General features: G+C 33.2%; 1 non-coding gene across 1 annotated transcript; it reads left to right on the forward strand.

Annotated features, from left to right (window-relative positions):
- The first annotated feature begins 18,281 nt into the window (after nucleotides 1-18,281).
- On the forward strand, nucleotides 18,282-18,387 carry LOC113186233 (U6 spliceosomal RNA). The gene has a single exon (XR_003301249.1). It is a non-coding gene; the product is annotated as a U6 spliceosomal RNA (small nuclear RNA).
- Nucleotides 18,388-19,816: the final 1,429 nt, after the last annotated feature.

Genomic DNA, 19,816 nt, shown 5'->3' on the forward strand with positions numbered 1-19,816 from the left:
CCTTTGACCCCAAATTACACTTACTTTCTACAAAAACATTTAGGAGGAAAGAGGCTGCATAGTATGGAGGAACTGAGATAGAATTAAAACTCCAGTGTATTCTAATTGCATCCTAAGAGCTTCCAAAAAAGGGGTAACAAAACTTCTCCACCAGACCACAATGCCAAGAAGAAAGCCATATGCTTGGAAGGGTTTAGGAAATGAACACAAAGCCTCAGTACTTTATTTCTCTTTCATTAAATTAATATTCTCAATTCTATTTTTGCACAGTTAGCGTGACATAACTGAATACATGAGTGAAAAATAAAGAAGTTTTAGTCATATTTGGAACAACTATATGAAGCAAACAGTACATATAACTATGCATATATGTCTACATATCATGAAATTAAATCTTAGCCAAAGAACCTTATTTTATACTCATAGTAATTTATGTCAATCTTCCTAAAATTTCAAACATTTCCTATGGGCATGAATCATGTTCTCATTACTCGTGTATCCTCATCCACACCTGGAATACTGATTTGTCTATAATGGACACTTAATTTGTTTTTCAAAAGCAGTGAGATAGAATCTTGGGTCACAAAAATTACCTCTAAAATTAAATGATGGTAAAAGGAGTCAGTCAACAAATACTCATTTGCAACTACATTTACTAACTAATAATACTTATTATGTGTGGCGAATAATTCTACAAGTCACTTCTTTAACATCTAACTGGCATTTATCCAAACTCAGCACCACTGAAGGAATATAATGTTCTCATGTGTGTCAAATGAAGATGAAATAACTCCAGAGAACAAAATAAGTCTTATCCTTTTGCTTCCAATGTTAATTCTGCTTTTTAGAAACTTTTCTAAATACTTTAATGAAATTAAATAATGGGCATGCATATCTAAACTAAATAATTGTGAATTAAAATATCATTTACCAAACTAGATGAGATAAAGGAATATTAGCTTTCTATTTTATGTCCTCCTTTAAAATTCTACCATGTGGATTTCTATTTCCAGGCCTCGGAATTCAAGAGGCTGCCATTCACAGTTAAACTGATTCATGAGGCAATGGACGTTTGAAGACTGGCCTGGGAACACTGCCTATTATCATGTAGCCACTATGGAGACATTGATTTCTAAGTTCTACACATCCCATTACAAATGACATTTTGTAATATCTTAAGGAGGGTGCCTTGGGAGGTGGTACAGTTAGTGTACTGCACAGAGGTGCCTTTGGAGGGCATGAACAATTATGCAAATTCAGCTCCCATTCAGGTCCCCATGTTCTGTGTCCTGCTGTGGGGTCTCAGCAGCAGGGGGAAGAGGAGTTAATGTTCCATTCCTTGAAATAAAGAGACCCTTTGAGCAATATTCATAAAGGCAAAGAAATGAAAGATAATGGATCCAGAAGTATTCAAGGTGAAGGTTATTAGGAAAAAAGACAGAAGGAAGATCTCATCTTTCATGATAAAGAGCAGTCATAGACCATAGCAGTTTTAAATTAGCATGGGAGGACTTTGCCCTCTTAGGGATATCTGAATGTGTGTAGAGGCATGATGAACTGGCTGTACTGGTATCAAATGGGAAGAGGCCAGAGGTGCTGCTAAATGTCTCAGGGAAACATTCCACATTAAATAATTACCAATCCAAAAATCAGTAGTACTGAGGTTGAGAAACCATACCTAAGTGGACAATACAGTTGTTCACAAGAGAGTGAATTTATAAATGGCAGCTTACAGAATGCAGGTTGGCCCTCAAATCAAATTTTGTCTGATGGATTAATTCTCCTGTGGAACATTTTATTAACTATAGTTATTGTTTCATACTATTAAATAAATGACTATTTACTGATGCTTTCCTATAGAAGAAAAAATATTTGCTATTGCAAATGTTTCTTTTTGTGTTACTAAAAGGTTACAGATTTTAACTGATATGAAGTGGAAACTGTTTAGTGAACAGCTGAAGTTCAAAATATGGAAATAAAAGGATGCTATCCAGGGATTTCTTGTGTTGATTATATAAACAGAATAAATGTTGAAGGATTTATGTGCCAAATAAATCTTATCTGTTCAATTCCAAGTTTTATTTGGGTCTATTAAGAGGGTACTCCTTATCCCATATCATTAAGCAAAAACTGTTAGGCTTGGCTGGAAGAAGCATCATTTTACTTTAGAATAGAAAGTACAAGAGGACCTGTGTGCCTGAACTCTGGCTGACACTGCTCACAGCTTCACTCATATGAAACTGCAGGTGGTATGCTCATAAATGTGCATTCAAGCCATCTCAAAGTATCTGCATTTGTAATTTCATGAAGCATAATGTATTTCTTGCTGTTTAAATAGGAAAGGTATATGGTATTGGAGCATTTTAATCTTTAGTTCTAAATAATATGAATGATCTGATACCAAATGTTATATTGCTTACTTAGTTATATCCAACAGAATTATTATTTAATTTCTTTTCATCAGCAAAATGCTGTTTAATGTACAGGCATAGCAACTACTGGCTCAGCAGAAAGAATAAGACAGCATTATTAGCAGTTAAAAAAGATTTTCCATTTCGGACAAATAGTAAATTTCCCCAAATTGTTAAAAGTGCCTTTAGATAGTAAAAAAAAAAAAAAAAAAAAAAAGTAACAAGTTCATCATTGGCAATACCTACCCATCATTCTAATAGTCTTGGTTTATTCATTCCCATATCAACATTGTCTACAATATTTCATCAAACAAGCCAGTTGAAATTTTTTCAAAAAGGAAAAGAAAGCCACTTCCCAAAGTGTTTAGCTATTAACAAAAAAAAAAAAGAAAGAAAGATAAAAAGAAACAGACATTTTAAAATGATTCATTTGATTGAGAAGATAAATATGGTATGAGGAGTTAATCAATGTGACATGGTCCACATTTAAAATAAAGTCTTCTAAATTCTTGTACTGGTTTTCAAATTAAGTTTTTATTTTGGGGGCTCAGAAATTTTATAAATACAAAAATAACACTGAGAATAATAATAACAACTAAGCCACATAGAACTGAAGCTTTTTATTTTGTTCTGATGATGTGTCATGCAACAATCACTCAATTATATATTGAGATATTGTTATATTAGATACTACAAAACATTCAAGACAGAGTGAAAAACACTGAAAGGTTTATATACTCTTTATTTAAAGTAGAGAGAAAATAATTTGAAACTTCAAATTCTAGAATTGAATTGCTAAGTTTCATAGGCCAATTTTCCCATTTCAATGCTTATGACCCTTCACATCCTGATTAACTTCTATATGCCTAATTAAAACACAACAACAGCAGCACATTGGTCTGTCTTTTGTTAAATGATAAGTTACATGATATGATGGATATATAACAGTAGTCCAGATGCCTTACATAGTATTTGATGAGTCCATGACAAGGCTGAACAGAGGTAAATAGGATGGTATCATGCTATTCATACTTTAAAAGATCCCTAAGTAGCAACTGCCCCAAACGCTCTCAGTGAAGACTTATCTCTTTTTTGTTGGTATCCCAAGAAAGAATAGCAATTTCCTGGACTGGCCTCTAACAAGGAAGTTATCCCTGTGTGCGATGTCATATTTCATGAGACTCTCACCTGGAATTCCATGCAGGAAACACAAGCTGCAATTCCTAAATTTTGTGTTCATTGGATCTGGAAATAACCTTTCTCATAATGCTTTTAAAATATTGGAGGAGCAAGTTCACATCTATCCTGAAGTCTCCCTTAGTTTTGAATTAAGCATCTCTAGTTCCTTCTTCATTAAAAAAAAAATGAAAAATGCTTCACTTCTTGCTTTCTTTATGCTACAAAGCCCGCTTTGAACCAAGTATTGTAGTTGTTCTCTTGGAAATCCAATGGGGGCTCTTCTTTTCCCTCACCTCTGGGACTCTTAAGATTTCAACATAATCTCAACTTAGTTCTTGTTTTCATTTTCTTTAATAAACTTTATTATTTATTATCTACTTGTTTAGCTACGACACATATTCCCATTGATCCTGATTATGCAAGATCTCAGGAGAAACATTAAACTATCTTATATTCACATTTATTAATCATCCAGAAACAATGGGTCATACATTAAAAGTTCAAGTCTAGTCATTTAAAAGCTTTGAACATGGCAGCAGCCTCCAAGACAGAGCTTTGGTTTCTACTGCGCCTCTCCCTTCTTTTCTTTCATCATCTTCTTCTCTTCTTTAAAAGCTTTCATCTTTAAATATACAAAGATATATTATCTGTCAGGCTAAATAATCTTCCTGTATCATCATCGTGAATTCTCACAAGTCAATGGGCAAGACAGTTACAGTTCTTTCATTGTGCAGATGAAGAGGCTGATGCATAGAGAAGGTATCAGTTCCAAGTCCCAGGGTGTTTGACACTGAAGCCCATGCACTTATGGCAGGTGGGGGGCAGCTATGGATAAGCAACCTTTGGGGATACCCTTTGTAAACATTCAAACATCTAACTTATTGCAGTTTTTGTCTACATTTCTCTACTAAACTCATAATGATTGTAGAAAAGTCTTTATCGATTGCCCTAATAACTTTCTAATATACTATTTTGAAGGCCAAATTAACTTCTATCCCTCAAAACATAACAAAAACTAATGACAACCACAAGAATAAAAACATGTATTTTACCATCAACTCTGCTTGCATTAGTATAAAATAAAACTAGAAGAAATGTAAAAAACAGAAACTATAGGTAATAAGGCAAATTTTAAAAAGCATTAGGCATACCTGAGTTGGTGTCCAGTTCTATCACCTTCAGTAAGTTATTTAATATCTCTGTGATGTTGCAACTTTTTTAAAAGAAAACTGCTCTGTGTGTTCCAAAATCTGTAACACTCCTGGCAGTACAGTACCTGGATTGTTATTAAAATAAGTAAAAAAGTAGGTGAAGGGGCACACACTGTAATCTCAACAACTTCCTGCTGAGGCAGGAAGATCACGAGTTCAATGCAAGCCTCAGCAAAAGCGAGACACTAAGCAAATCAATGAGACACTGTCTCTAAATAAAATACAAAATAGGGCTGGGATGTGTCTCAGTGGCTGAGTTCCCCTGAGTTCAATCCCTGGTGCCAAATAAATAAGTAGATAAATTAACAATAAAATCCATTATAGAGTAGATTGCATGGGGAGGTGAGGTATGTAGCAGACAGCAGAGGATACCGTATGCAGTGTATATAGCATTGTCTGACTAACACTGCCTATCTAACATTGTGGCATGATGGGCTGACTTTACTAATAATCAGAGAAGAGCCCATGATGATGCAGGTTTGTCCTAGGTGTTCATTATATTGTTGAGTGGTAAGAAAGTTAGGATCTATGTCTAATCATGCAATGGATTGTATAGCTTAAATGTGGAAGCAATCAATGCACTTACATTCATTGGCCATTTAAGGCACATTTACATGCCCTAGACACAGTCCCTGTAAAAGAGTGACAGTGTTCTCCAGAGAAATAGAGAAAATGCAGAGGGTGAAGAAGAGGGAGAGTGAGAATTTATGTATATTTGCTTGTTAGATAACATTTTATGTACTTAAAATTTGTTTAGCTTTACTATAATAAGTTTTATGAGAAATGTGTTCACACTAATGGAGCCTGGGAAGTCCAGACCTAAAAGAGCCAAGAGTGTAGTTTCAATCAGAATCAAAGGGTGAAACACCAAGAGAGGTGATGGTTTCAATTCTAGTCCGAGTCTGGTTCCAAAGATAGAAGACTGATATCACAATACAATAAAAATTAAACTGGGAAAACACAAACAAACTCCTTTTTGACACAGTTTTTTATTCCATTTAGAGTCTCAGTGCATCCAACGAGACCCACCCACACTGGAGAGGGCAGTTTGTTTTACTCAGTTCACCAATTTAAATGTTAACCACTTTCAGAAATATCCTCAAATATACACCCAGAAATAATGTTCAATCACAAGTCTAGATACCCCCTGACCCCATCAAGTGAACACATAAAATTAATCATGACAAACTGTGCCTCCACAAAACACTGCACATTTAGAAGAGAAGTGGCTATTCACAGAAAAGTAAGCCAGATTACACAATAACTTTAAATAAGCACAGGATAAAAAAAAAAAAAAAAAAGTATGAGAGCATTTTTTTTTTTTTTTTTTGGCCTTTGTGATTCCTTTTCTTTTTTTTTTTTTTTTATTGGTCGTTCATAACATTACATAGTTCTTAATACATCATATTACACGGTTTGATTCAAGTGGATTATGAACTCCCGCTTTTACCCCGTATACAAATTGCTGTATCACATCAGTTACCCTTCCATTGATTGACATATTGCCTTTACAGACAGCAGAATACATCAGACACTAGAGAGCAAATTTTTTCCATTGTTTGTATAAGAGTAATTTTCCCTTCATTTGGTAAATAGGAAAGTGCTTGGTGGAGAATGAATCTTGGGTCCTTCTGTTTTAATCTCATGGTAGAAAAGTGAAAGCTCCATCAATTTCTCATTTTCTTGTACAGTCGCAACTCTTTCCCCTACTCACTCCATATTCCCAGCCACATATGTGTCTAACGCACTTAGAAGTGATGGCACACAGCTGCTTCCATTGCCATCTGTTTCATTGTAAGTCATTCCTTTCAATTTTCTGTAATTTTTGAGAATTGTGTCATTCTTCTATGAGATTCCTTTTACAGTGTGCTACTTCAGGATCAGAGAATTTTAAAAGAAATATACATAAAATTTATGCTATGCTTATATTTACATATTCTCTATAATATCTAATCATCATGGGAAGTTTGGAATTATGCAGAAAATAACTGACTTTCACACATTAAAAAAAACAAGTGTATAAAGCAAGACAGCCTACCTGATTATATTTCAATTTTATAGTCAATATTAATGTTAAAGGACTACATTATCTGTTGTGTGTGCTAAATATATTTGTGTACATTGTTTGCCAAAACATGACAGGATATAAAGTATCTGGTTGCCAATTGAAACAGACCTATTATCTCTTTCTGATATTATATTTGGTTCCACCACGCCAAGATAAGGGATTTAACTTTTCAAATTGGACAGGGAAATGAAACACTGCAGCCACATTAGACATAAATAATTCTAGAAACTAAGTGTTAGAGCCATATGCATTCAGAGGGTGGAACATTAAGACTGGATTTCAGCTAGTCTGCTTGCTTCCTGGTGAGACATACATTCCATCTAATTTGGTCTGTTTTGCAGTGGTCTGAATATTTTGGTACAGCTGATCACGGTTGCTGTGTTTCTGTCTGTATGAAAAAAGGCACTCCGATCCTTTATAACTTTCAATATTCTCTGATTTTTAGTTTTATTTTTTATGACAATGAGGGTTTAGGAATTACCTATTAAACCTCATTATTTTGGTAGAAAGGAAAATATTTCTTGAGAAGAGACTAATGCCATTACTTTTCTTTTCAATACTGTATTTCTAACTGAAGTGACAAGATATCTCATTGTGATTTTGATTTTCAATTCTTTGATGGCTAATTATGCTGAACATTTTTTATAAATTCATTGGACATTTGTATTTGTTACAAGAAGTTTCTACTCAATGTACTATAAGTCCACTTTTAAATATATTGTTTGCGGATTTTTTTGTTGTTGTTGTTATTGAGTTTTTGGAGTTCCTCATGTAGTTCACATATTAAGAGTAAAAGGAATGTTTATATACTGTTAGTAGGACTATAAATTAATATAGCTATTATGGAGAATAGGATGGGAGTACACAAAATAATTTTAAAAATCTGACATAATATTCTTCTATCTCACTTCTGAATTTATATCCAAAAGAAACAAAATCAGCATAAAGGGACAAAAACATCCCCAGTATTACCACTGCACAACTCTTATTTGCTAAGAGATGGAATCAACCTAGACCCTCATCAATGAGTAACTGCATAAAGAAAATGTGGTACATATAAAAATGGAATATTATTCAGGCATTAGAAAGCAGTGATAACATGCCAATTGTGTTAAAATATTAAGGAGAACAAATCAGACACATAAAGAAAAATAACAGATGCTCTCTCATATGTGGAAGCTAGAAGCAGTATATCTGAAGGTAGAATAGTAATTACTAGAGACAAGGGAGGATGGGGGCAGGGAGTTGATGGAGGCAAGATAATAGGCACCAAATCTCAGTAGAGAGAACTTCTAGTGTTCTACAGCACAGGGTGTTTATTATAGTTCATACTGGCATAAATTTTATGAATACATTGAAGAGAAGATAAAAAGCAGCATATCTAGAGCAACGAGATGTAAACATTAGTTACCATGATTAGTGCACAATATGTGAATGTATTAAAATATCAAACCACTCCCCATAAGTGTGCATAATTATTACATGCTATTCCAATTTAAAAAAAATGTTTAAGAAGATAGAGGTGCTAAGTACATAGATTAGATCATTAAACACTGTATATGTGTATCAAATTATTACACTGCATTCCCATAAATTTTTTAAACAAAACTTTTAAGAGGAGAAAGGTGTTGCTCCTTGTCACTACTAGAAGTATCCTTAATTGCTTCTGGTTTCTGAACTCTGAGTGAACATGCATGGCACATAAAATGAAGAAAAAATTAGCACTGCAGTGACAGTTTGTTTTCCATGGTCTTATGTAAGGAGAATACTATGGAAGAAAGTTGTCCATTTCCCTCTCCCCCCCTCTCTAAAATTTAGTACTTTGAGATCCAAAATTTATGTACTTTGAGATTTTTTTAGGTCCAGTTTTATTTTGTAGATTTAAGTGTATTGATTACACGAAATTAAGACAATTTGAAAGATGATTTATAGTTCTCTGTACCTCAAAGATTTGCTACTAGATTCTAATCTGATCCCAAACAAATAAACTCCCTTTACTCATGTGTTAAAGGAAAAGGTGTTGGTATTAGACATTTAAATCTTACTTTTAACATTAGAATTTCAGGATTTGTTTTTCTGTGAAATGAGTGAAATCACTCTCCAGAGAAAGAAACTGGGCTCAAGAATCCTTTGTCAAGTTTAGGAGTATGTATTACTTCAAAGGTATGCTAGCCTCATCATTGTTTGCTGGAAATTATATGACTTAAAACAGTCCAAATCATTCAAATATTTAGTACAGGGCCTGAGACATATATTTATAGACAATAAGTCAGCCAAGCAATAAGACTGTCAATACACATATTGCCTTTGATTTTTTGTTTGTTTGATTTGTTTTTTTCTTGAAAAACAGAGTAGCTTAGGCACAAGAATCTTGGATTCCTTCCAATGATAGAGTCATTAACTGACTTTCCAATTAATGAAAAAACAGGAGCATGGAGATCAACAGGGGTGAAATTAAGGTCTCGATTTATAAGGTACAAGTGAAGTAGTTATGCAATTCCCCAGTGCACTCAGGAGTTTCCTGTGTCACTGGGGAATCCTGTCCCTTTGTTACCTGTCACTTCTGATGTACTTTGCACTTAACAGAAATATATGATCAGTATATGTGATGGAGTACCCAGGACTTTGTGATTACATTAGTCCTTTCTGAAGATTGTCAGTATACTGATATTTTAAACCATTTAATTTTTCTAAGTCTTCCTTTACTGGCTAACATAGGTATGGAATCTTTGGACTTTCTAGTTATTTTCATCATAGTAATATATCTGTAACAATCATTTTGTTAAATTAATAAAGACTAGAGTAACTCACAAAATTCTATATTATTTATTCTATAAATTTCCTTTAAACAAACTCAAATCAGTGCATACACATGTAGCAATCATAATCTCGCTAAGGTCACTCATGACTCCCTTGTACTTCTGTGACTCTTAAAGCAAGTAAAGGAAATGTATAGGCCCCCATGTCCTCTAAGTAATCAGCCATATTTGTATATAATTTTGATTTGATTATGTTGAAAGGGGAAAGTGGAGTTTGGAGAATTTTTCTTAGTTTGGATAAAAATCCAATGTGCATGATTTGACTGAAAAAAAAAAGACAACAAGAAAAAATAAAAAGAGCTAAATGGACCTACTCTCAATTTTGAAATTGTCTATATAATTGTCAGTCCTTTTCAGTGCAAAGGAATTCATTCTGACACGGAAAATATTATTATATTAGTTTAGATCCATCTTAACAATATTTGCACAATCCTTTTATAATGTTACTATTCCATGTGTTATGTAGGGATAGCTCACCCATGAAAGACAATTTCTATTTGTACAGGATATTTTATATGATGTGTCATCCAATTCTTACTATGTAATTTGCACTGGGGTGTGAATAATTATCATCAGCTCTTCCCTTGGCCAATCAAACATCAATTTGCCCGGATTTCTTAAGTTGCTAATTGATATTCATGAAGTACAAATGTTTTTGTAAATCATAACTCAGGAACTCAGATGTAAGCATGCATGTTTTTATCTATCTATCTATCTATCTACCTATCTATCTATTTATTTATTTTTGTGTAGTATCCAAAAACCCCTCTCTTACAACAGATATGACCAATTATTGTTGCATCTTATCTTACTGATACCAATATAAATGGCTTTCTGTTGATCCTGGAACGAATATTTACTGGTACTTACTACCAAAACTTATAGCAATTTGATATGCAATTGGTTTATTAATCAAGTGTGAGATCATAAAGACTTTCATGAAAATCTCAATGATTTGAAGGCATTTGTGTTTATGTGTTTCCATGATGATAGCCTTAGAATAAACACTATATATGGAATTTAGATGTTATGTTCAATAAATAAATATGGTACACACTGAAATGTCTTCCTTATCACTCTTTGCAAGATCATAGTAGCTTATAGCCTTCGGCTACTTATTAGAAGTTTATTCACATCTTTTGAGCTAAAATCTAACTCTTCATGTGGCTCTCATTCTGTGACACAGCAAGGTGTTATAGAGTTCTAGACATTTCTACCTAACATAGAACATCCTTCATGGCCATTGTTGATCTAGAGCCCCATATTTGACTAAAAGAAATTTGAACCAAAACTTCATCATGACCCCTATTAGAGTAAGGGCATATTACATTAGGGAATAAATGGAGTTCCTACATTTTTTTTTAAATGAGTATTTTAAATAAAGCAGCATCTATATATTTTCACTTGTATAACATACAACTATAAAGAAAAATCAATTTTAAACAATAAAATCATTTGTTTTAATTTCATTCAAATACTCACACATACAATATCATAAAGATGTATGATTTGGCTTTCATTGTTATTTTGTTTAAATACTTCTTATACCCAGTGATTAAAAACACAAATAAATGTTTAACTAGAATATAAAAATAATATCTATATGTGGAATTTTTTAAAAGATCCAAAACTAATCTGTTTTATGAATGAGTTACACAAATTTCTATCTTTAAAATTTAATATATGAAATATTTTAAGTAATACTGATGGGAAGGATTCTAAATTGATCTCCCACCACAAATTTCCATCCATCCCAATACTTGGCAATATGAAGATGGACTTTAAACCTGTGACTAGATGGATGAAGAAAAAGCCTTTGACAAAATTGAGCACCCATTTATGTTTAAAACACTGGAGAAGCAAAAGACAGAAGGAATTTACCTAAACATCATGTAGACTATGTACAACAAAACCAAAGCCAACATCCTACAGAGTGAAAAAAAGTGAAAGCATTTCCTATAAAATCAGGGATAAGAAAAAGAAGTCCACGTTCACCACTCCTATCCAATATAGTTTGTGAAACTCTATTCAGAGTAATCAGACAAGAGAAGGAAATCGCAGAATACAAACACAAAAGGAAGAACTCAAATTAACTCTGCTTACAGTTGACACAATCCTATCCTTAGAAGACTCCTAAAGCTCCACCAGAAAACTTCTAAAGCTGATACACAAATTCAGCAAAGTAGCAGGATGCAGGATCAACATCTAAAAATCAGTAACTCTCATATACTCCACTATTGAATCTGCCAAGAAATAAATCAGGAAAACAATTCATTTCATAATAGCCTCAAAAGTATAAAATACTTGAGAATAAACTTAAATAAGTGTTAGAGTCTGTAAACAAGTCAGGATGGCGCCTGGTATTTTGCTAGGGGGAGTGGTTTGTGAGGTGGCACCAGCCAGCCATTAAGTGTGGAGATTTCTTATTGGTTGACTGCTGTATCTAGTTTATGTTAATTAAGATAAGCTGTGTGGAATGTATAAATACCTCTGTTGTCCTACAATAAATGGCTCCTACTCCAGCTGTATCAATCTACACAAGTTGCTCCTCACCCCCCGACACACACACACACGGTTATTTTGCTGCAGCCGGACTGCAGCAACTAAGCAGTGAAAGGCCACTACAATGAAGTTATAGAAAACTGAAGAAAGAAACTGAAGACCTTAGAAAATGGAAAAACACTTGATTTTTGGATAAGCCAAAACAATATTTTAAAAATGTCCATACAGAAAATGATCCACATATCCAATGCAATGTCTATCAAAATACCAATGACATTCTTCAGAGAATTAGAATTTAAAAAATCATAAAATTCATCCAGGAGAATGAATAGCCAAACAGAATAACCAAATAGAATAGCCTAAGCAGTCCTGATCAATAAGCTTACGTTGTATGACACAATGGACCAAAAGATAGGGAAGTAAGCCAGGTAGGCCTGAGCTAATTTCCTGAGCTCTTCTAATGCATACAGCTTTATTTAGCTGGTGACATAAAAAGAAGAAATAGATTTGAAACATGTAATATTCAAAATACTGTTGTTGCTGGCCAGAAGATGAAGAAGGCAATAGGGCAAAAATAAATATAGCCTCTGTGAGCTGAAAGGCCTCAGCTCTGGCCTTCAGGGATAATGAGACATGATCCTAAAAGCACATGGGGCAGCATTTGTTTCCTATTTGCTTGTTGTTTGTTTCTAATTGACACATACTATATATATGTACTGGGTACAAAGTGAATATTTTTATATGTGCCCATATTGTGTAATAGTCAAATCAAGGTATTTAGCAGGTCTCTCACCTCAAATATTTATCCTATGACAGGAACATTCACTGTCCTCTCTAGCTACTTTGAAATATAGCTATTGTACAACAGCTCACCAGAACTTTGACCTCCTAAGTGTGACTTTGAATCGATTGACCAATCTCTCTATATCCCATCTCCTTTACCCTCCTGAGCCACAGATAATCGTTCTTCAATCCACTTCTCTGCATCCACTTTTTTAGATTACATATATGAGCAAGAACACATGGTATTTATTTTTATGCCCCTAGCTTATTTCACCTAGCATAATGACTTTCTGGTTAATCTACGTTGTGTAAGTGACCCAATCTTTCCTTTTTTTTTTAAATGACTGATCAATATTTCATTGTGTATATACACCAAATTTTCTTTATCCATTCATCAGTTAATTGGTGGTTAGATTGATTCCCTATCTTGGCTATTCTGAATAATTCTGCAACAAACACAGTGGTGTAGACATTTATTCTAAATACTTGATTTCATTCCCAACTAAATTCTAACAACATTCAGAATAAACTTGGGGGCAAATTTTTTCTCTAGAGCACCCAAATAAAAATTGAGAATAGTAAGCCCCTTGATTTCTTCTTTGTGATATTTTGAGCAGAGAATTCAGTTTCTGTATTTGCTTTTTTTTTCTACAGAACTGTGTTATTTTACAGCCCTAAGTTTGTAGTAATTTGTTACAAAGCAATAAAAACCAATATTATTATGTTTTTCATGTTCTGAAAATAATACAGTTAAAAAGATATACCCTTTTTGAATGCTCTAAATGATAAAACTTTAAAATTTGCTACTATATTTCATACAAAATATTTTTTAAAAAAATTAGCCATTAATCATTTTCCAATAGTTAGAAAAGATAATCTCATAAACACAAGGAAAAATTCTTGTTTTAAGTAACCCACAAAGCAGAAGTTCAATCATTTTGTTGTACATGCTGAGATTTGAACATAACTTAAGTGAAAGAAAGACTTGCAAATAAAAAAGAAATTCTGGGAGTATGGCCAAGCATTTTACATGTTCTAATGGGAATGTCACCAAGGAAAAAGATATATATATATATATATACACACACACACACACACACATATATGTATATATATATATGTGTATATAGATATATAACATGCACAGTAATCCATTTCAAAATAAGTCATAGTTATAATGCTGTTGACTCTGTTTATTTATTTATTTTTTAGTTGTTGATGAACCTTTATTTTCTATGCAATGTGGAGAATCAAACCCTGCACCTCATACATGCCAGGCAAGTGTTCTGCCACTGAGTCACAACCCCAGGCCAATGACCCTGTTTCTTTAAAGACAGACATTAATGTAAGCAGTTACTGGTTCAGAATTATGGGACTACGAGGAATTTCTTTAAGTGTAACCTGTAACATGTGAGTGGATGTTAGTACTGGTTATGGGAGTATATGATTATGTGCATATATATATATATATATATATATATATATATACACACACACACACACACACACATATATACACATACACACATTTATAAATACTGTATATTATATATACTATATATATATATATATATATATATATATATATATGTGTGTATATTCATATAACCAACTCTTTTAGTGACAATTGACATGTTTAACAGTTAAAATGAGGTTTGGAATTCCAATACATAATCTTCAAACAGTTTAATTCAGGGTAATGTTTGAATAATATATTTTTTTTAATTTTTGGTCCAAAGGATGATTTTTGATAGACTCAAATGGAAATGTAGGAATTCTTTATTTTATTGAAAACTGATAGATTTTTTTCCACAAATCATCATGTAATAAAGAAAAAAAAGTCTATATTTAGTATTGCTAAAGAATTAGACTATCTGTTTGGTATATAAGGACACATAATTTGCTCTTTAGTGAATACTTACAAGACCATTCAAATGTTCTAACTTTAAATATTTTGGATGCTTTCAAATTGATCAGGAAATATTAGATACATATCTCAGGAAGTCAATGAAACTATATTATTGGTTACATACATCTATGCCATATTAGCTCAAATATATTTAAAAATAGTAGAAAGAAGTACATGGAATTAGGGTCATCTTTAATAACTTTAATCTTATTTCACCTAGCATAATGCTTCTGTGGAATAAACTAAATTATTTGCCATTTTCTTAATGATGAAGGACTTATTTTTCAGAAATAAAAGGTTGCCGCAGTCTGGCTGGGCACAAATCACGAGCCACTAAAGCAGGAACAAATTTTATTTTTTCTACTGCAAGAAAAAACCTCACCCACGCTCCTGGGGAATCCTCCCGAAAAGCCACGAGGCTCCTCCAGCAACCCCCAGCCGGAAATAACTATCCGGGAAAACCCTCCTCCTGCACTTCGACAACCAATGGGAACTCCCGGGGAATCCCGTGAGAACTAAAAATAGCGCGAGAACTCAAAATTAGCGCTAGAACTCAAAAGTAGCGGCAGAGGCGGATATTAACGCCTTGCCTGTCAATCAATACTATTGGCAAAATGCCAGGGGCCATACAGACTCGGCTGTGGCTCTCAGCAAAAGGTGGATGTATTTTCATTACTGAGTCTTAAATATATATTTTAATTTATTAGTATATTATTCTTAATTTAATGATAATGTAAATTTTGCATTATACTGTATAAACAGTTTACACATTTTTAGATATTTGCTTGTATGCAAAAATTAAGAAGTTGAAGAAATATAGCTACAGTGTTTCAAAATAATCAGACAAGTAATCACTATGCTTCTAAGTCAGTATTAACTAATTATGAAAAGAATTCATAAAATTTTTTCTACATTTTAACAATAAGAGCAAAGACCACCAGTATTATTCAAATCTTTCCTAAACATAAAAAAAAATTTACTTATGTTAGTTTACATATTCCCTAATATTTACTGACCCTACCTTGAGGGAATCTCCTCTGGTGGCTTTTCTTACAAGATCACAGCAAAAAAAAATTAGAAGTACATTTTTAAGTTGTAGATGTCAAGTGACAGTCTCAGATTGGAAGGTAGCCAAGCTCCATGATGAGTCAAGCTACAGCCCCAGCACTTACCACAAAGGTCACAAGGGAGAGCTTCTTCACCTCACAGAGCAGCCTTTTGTATGAGTACACTGAAAAACATCCCCTGCTGCATTTGTGCTGCAAGGATTCAGTTAACTAATGCAGGCGAAGCATCTTACACTGCACCATATGTGAAACAGATTCCCAGTAAATGCTCAGTTGTGTCCCTTTTCCATTGAAATTTTGATGATTATTATTGCTGTGTATTTTACACATACAGTCATTTATCAAAATTGGTAAATATATCAATCTATATATGCATTGACTTGTTTCTTATTAAAACTTATTCTTTATGTTGTAGTATAAATTAACCTAAAAGTGTATTATGCATATTATGTGAACATCAGGAACCTGTTTGGTATATCCAAACATATATTTTAATCATTCATAAAAATTTTAGAGTCATTTACTTATAAAAGCCATGTGAAATAATTAGCATTAATTTCATTGAAATTAATTTTGTTGATTCTGGTATTAAAATGTAAAATATACTATTTAAAGCTATATTTTAGCTAAAACTTTCTATTTTCAACAGATTATGATAATGTTAATCTCCTGTATACGGCCAAGTGTGGTTAAACATATAGTTGATTTTGACCCAAATATGGCTGTCTCTCAGAAGAAATCTAAGACAAAAAATAAAAATATTTATATTTTGCTACATGGTAGAAAATTAAAATTAATATGATTATATCCATAGACACATAAAATGAATATCAGTATATGGATCTTTTTTGTTTAATAAGCAATTGTGAACTAAAGAAAGCTTCCAGGCTTGGCACATATATATTCTTTCTGAACCTCACAGAAATTCAATGAGAAACATTGTATGCTTTTTCTCATTTCAGAAAACTAAACCTTAGAAACTGTAAGCAATTCATCAATGGCCATAGAGCAACTAATTGGCAAATTTCTGAAGAGACCATGAATCTGATCTGCCTGACCACAAATCCTTTTATATAATCCCATTAAGCAATTTTCTTCAATGTTTTCTCCTGTGACTAAGATGTTCTTTATATACATCTTCCAGGTCAAATTGCTAACATGAACCAAAAAATAATAAGTTACTTAAGAAAACAGTAATGTACACGTGTATTTAATTTGTGGAAAAATTATATGGGAAAAAATGTTTAGAATAATATTTTTACTACCTTTCATGGGTGATATAATTAAAAAGTAAGATTTATATTGGGCTTGTGAATTGGCATATATTTGTAAAAACATATTTCCAAGCAGAAGATTTTACGTAGGAAAAGGGACTGTGAGTTAAATGGATAACAAGGAAGGAGTCTGTGAAGAAAGGTGTGATACAAAAGAATTTGCTGGGTGGCTGGCCTCAAAAGCACACTTGAACATTATAATTTCAGATGCACCCTAACAATGGGGAATGCCTGAACTGATTAAAGGAAAATGAGACTGAGGACAAGAAAGCTGATTAAGAGAAAATTACAGCAGTTAAAAGTGACCTCGGCCTTCACCAGATATTATTCCATTGAAAGGAAAAGAAATCATATTTGGGCAACAAAATTTGGTCAAATTTGTCCAAAGACTGAAATAAAACATTGATTTCCCTTTGCTAATTAAGAAAATGATTCAATTATCATCATTTTCACACCCACTAGTTTGGAAGTATATGAATCTATTTTACATGTTTCATATGAAGATTCCCTAAATGGAAATGTGACCAATTAAGTACAAAGAGAGAATTGAGAAGTTGAAAATATTCTGACATGTATTATTTGACATTTTTCTTAGGCTTCTCCTTTTATCCTGGGGAAAAAATCATAGGCTTCACATTAATTCGTATGACTTTTTTAGATTTATGAAAATCTGCTATTCTCCATAGGTTAAGACAAAGCCTCTGACCCTTAGAAGCTCATAGACAAGTGGGAAAGAATACCAAAGACGAATATTTTTACAGCCTGTTAAGGTGTGTAGTTTTAGGAAAGAGGCAGAATTCTTCATGCAGTAAAGAGGAACTGTCCATCATGGCCTCTGAGTGGAAAGGAAGATTTTCAAAACAAAATCCTTTCTAGCTACATCCCGTTAGATACAAACTGAACAGAGGATACCAATGAGCTATTCCAGGTAGAAGGAAGAGAATATACAAAGGCATTAAAAATATACATGGCCCTAGGAAGTTATTGTAGTTCAGAATCACTGGAGTGTCATAGGGCACATAGTTGGTTGAAAAATTGCCATATTGAAGACCATGTGAGTGCTACCTTAGGCAGCACATATACTAAAATTTGAATGTTTCAGAGAAAATTAGCATGCCTCCTGCACAAGGATGATATGCACATTCATGAAGCTTCCATATTTCTGAAATATTCACGAAGGAAAAAAAGAGGATTGGTAGGAGGGGAGGAGGGACAGAATAAGGGAAAAACAGTAAAATGAATCTTACCTAATATTCCTATGTAAAGAAAGGGATATACCAGAGTGAAACTGACCATCATGTGTATCCACAAGGGACTAATTTTTAAAAATCTGATATTAAATAGCAGAAAGAACAGTACAATAGAGAGAAGGGAAGAGGCAGTAGGAGGCAAGAAAGGAAAAGCAAATTACTAGGGACTGAATTTGAGGAAAGTATATTCCATGCTTGTATAGGTATGTCAAGATTATTTCTAAAGTTATGTATAACTAAAAATAACCAATAAAAAAACATGTGGATTAAATAGCAATATAGTTACATCTTCAGCCATTCACCAGCAGGTTCTCTTCAGTACTCAAATCCACTGTAAGACATAGGATGTGAACCTAAAGTACTCATTGCTGACTTCATAACATGCCTTCAACCTCATCATTTTGCAGTACATGCCTCAAGCTACCCACAGGAAAATCTTGTATTTATCTCTTTGTTCACAATTCTTCAATGTTTCCCCACTATTCATTCAATACAATCTAAACTCTCGAATACAACAATTGAGAATTTTCTTTATCTGATATCAGTTTATCATGTCAAGACATAAATTCAAACTTGTAGTGATATGAATGAACATACCATTTGATGACTTATTCATTCTTGTATATGCTTTAAATCCTTGTATCTTTACACACTTTGAACATACTTTCATTACTCCTGGTTACAGAACAAACAGGCCTTTACATTTCCATATTTTAAAAATTTCCTCAATGTCATTCTTCATGTTTTCCTCACCTCTGCCTTTCTTAATATCACTTTGTGTTCAGATCCCATGAAACATTTTACACAACAATTTACCAACTCAGATTGTTTTGCCGACTATTTATTTCACATATCACTCTACCACAATAAAGCACGAATTCTTTGAAAGCAGGGAACAATTCTTTAATCCCTAGAATAGAAGTCTAGAATAATACTAAGCAAAACTGAACTCTAAAGAAAGTTTTTAGGCAAACAAATTATTGTATAAAGAAATACCAATGAGGAAATTTGAATTTGAGGTTTTTGAACAATGATTAATTGAGACATTTTGGCAGAAGAATAGTTGATTCATGGTGAGATTAGAATTTTACAAATATGATTTTGGTTGTAATATAGACTGAAATTGTGGATTTGTTTGTTCAACACTCATTCCAACAAGCAGCCTTCCTTGTTCTGCCTTGGCTGGAAACCTAATCCCTGCATTTCCCAGACTCTATTGCAGCCTGAGTTCCAGATGGAATTTAAGTTTCTCTAATGAGTGCACTAACAGGAGGCTTTGCAGAATTGAGTTGGTTATGGAGAGAGGCAGAGCAATTTGTTGCTTGGATTAGCTCATAGGCAGC

Source organism: Urocitellus parryii, chromosome 1, assembly GCF_045843805.1.
Source record: "Urocitellus parryii isolate mUroPar1 chromosome 1, mUroPar1.hap1, whole genome shotgun sequence".
Classification (NCBI taxonomy): Eukaryota; Metazoa; Chordata; class Mammalia; order Rodentia; family Sciuridae; genus Urocitellus; species Urocitellus parryii.